Source organism: Triticum aestivum, chromosome 6A (assembly GCF_018294505.1).
Source record: "Triticum aestivum cultivar Chinese Spring chromosome 6A, IWGSC CS RefSeq v2.1, whole genome shotgun sequence".
Taxonomy (NCBI): Eukaryota; Viridiplantae; Streptophyta; class Magnoliopsida; order Poales; family Poaceae; genus Triticum; species Triticum aestivum.
In genome coordinates, this window is record NC_057809.1 from 43,944,770 (window position 1) to 43,946,645 (window position 1,876).

At 37.3% G+C, this 1,876-nt stretch overlaps 1 long non-coding RNA gene across 2 annotated transcripts in view; it reads right to left on the reverse strand.

The window, feature by feature from the left end:
- Positions 1 to 615: 615 nt before the first annotated feature.
- Positions 616 to 1,876, reverse strand: part of LOC123131920 (uncharacterized) — a 2,609-nt gene continuing 1,348 nt past the window's right edge. The window contains exon 3 of one of the 2 annotated variants that reach the window (XR_006464392.1): positions 616 to 1,653. This is a non-coding gene — a long non-coding RNA (uncharacterized lncRNA). The remainder of the gene's footprint in view (positions 1,654 to 1,876) is intronic. The other variant, XR_006464391.1, reaches the window with a different exon arrangement.

Here is a 1,876-nt window from a genome sequence, read left to right on the forward strand (position 1 = left end):
CCCCCTCCATCTATTGGTTCCAGGAAACCTGAAAAGTAAAAGAAAAAAATATCTAGGGCATTTGACTCAACATGGAAAAGAAAGACTCATACGGAAAAGAAAACAACAAAAATGAGTAAACACAAGTCCTATTACGGTCCATCTATCTCACCTCAAAAAGTGAAAAGGAAAGTGAATTATCATCTGGACAATAAATTTAGTTTATAGCACAAAATTACATCATTATCATTTGTTTGGAAAAAGAAATAGCAAGATCTAGTTTTAGATTTTTATCAATTGTTACTAATTTCATTAAAAAGAAAGCAGTAGTCGCCATTTCTAGCCGCAACTAACTGGATCATGAGTCCTGACAATGTGAACGGATGACTAATAGTGGATGATCAACAAAGAAGCATTATATAAGAGAATAGTGTCCAGGGATACGTAAGTTGAACGATAGATTCATACTCATTCACCACATGTAACGTAAATAAACATAACCGGATCACCTGTCGATTCCATACCATCCTTCTTGCCTGAAAAAATTATCTTCTCGGTCAGGGTACATACAGTAACTTGAATAGCAGATCGAAAGCTAACCACAATTTGTAGCAGTATAGACCATGTGCTCCTGTGTACATAGTACTTGTGCGAACAGACATGATTCGAGAAATAAAAGAGAACATAGTTAATTATTCCATCAAATTACAACTTCTTTTTTTTGAGTACTTTGGAGAAATGGATCTACCAGCAGCTATTTAATTAGTATGTCGTTGATTGTTCCTTCCTAAGTAAGAACTGAATCTGTATTTTTTCTAGCATGGGGTCTTCTACCTCTTAGTGTGATCTTACGATCTGTTTAGGGAGAGTGGTGTTGATCGTCTTCTTGTCGAACATGCATGTCATCGCATTTTTTGTTGTGGATCAAGTTAACTGTGTGCTAATCTGTCGGCAAAATAAACCATGCATTTAGTAAACTCACTTTGTTCTTATTACGAGATTATATTCAAGCTCATTATTCAGACAGGTCGATGCTGAATTGCTGATAACAACATGCATGTACACGCGTGGCAGCTGCTAGCTTATATTAATTAATTCAGCAGACATTCGTGCATGAGCAGATTTATATGAGCGAGCATAAGTTCATAACTTACAGTTTTGTAGTGAATCTATGAAACATTATGTGACTATGAACACCTCATTTTTTTAGTAGAAGCTAGCGCTTGTTACTGTAAATCTGGTGCAGTTGACTCCAAGTCTCCAACAGATAAGATCTTATTAACTAAACTTGTTCAATCATTCACATGATATATGCATGGCATGCATAAAAAATGCACAAAACAAAATTATTTTCCAAGGCATAGTATGATATATGCATGGCAGGTATGTTTGTCAACAATTAGTCCCTTCTTTGCATGAATTAGTACATATAGTATAACCGAATTAAGTAGATGCACACTGGTTAACTGAATTATCTAATTAAATACATGTTCAATTATCAATGATGTAGCTTGAGGGATCTCAGTGAGGAGTACCAGAACGCCATGTCAGGCTGCACCTATCTTCAGTTAGGTGTAGCTCTTCCGGGACATACAGCTTCATCAACATCTGACGGCTACGATGAGCTCCTCGTTTTACATCATCGCTGGACCGTCTGATTTACTGTTACCTGTCCTGTTTACTGTTCAGTTGTTGTTGAGCTGGCGGGTAATAAAAGTACACCTATAACTAAGCCGGGTTGTGGCTGTAGTTGACCATTGGGAATTCCCCATTCTAGCCTAATGGCATGAACCTATATACGAACACTGCTCCTCCTACAGATCATATACTCCAGATCCAGCAATTGCCATGATTTCCCCTTACAATTTGTGAGATCCACAGTTGTAAATCGCGTAGG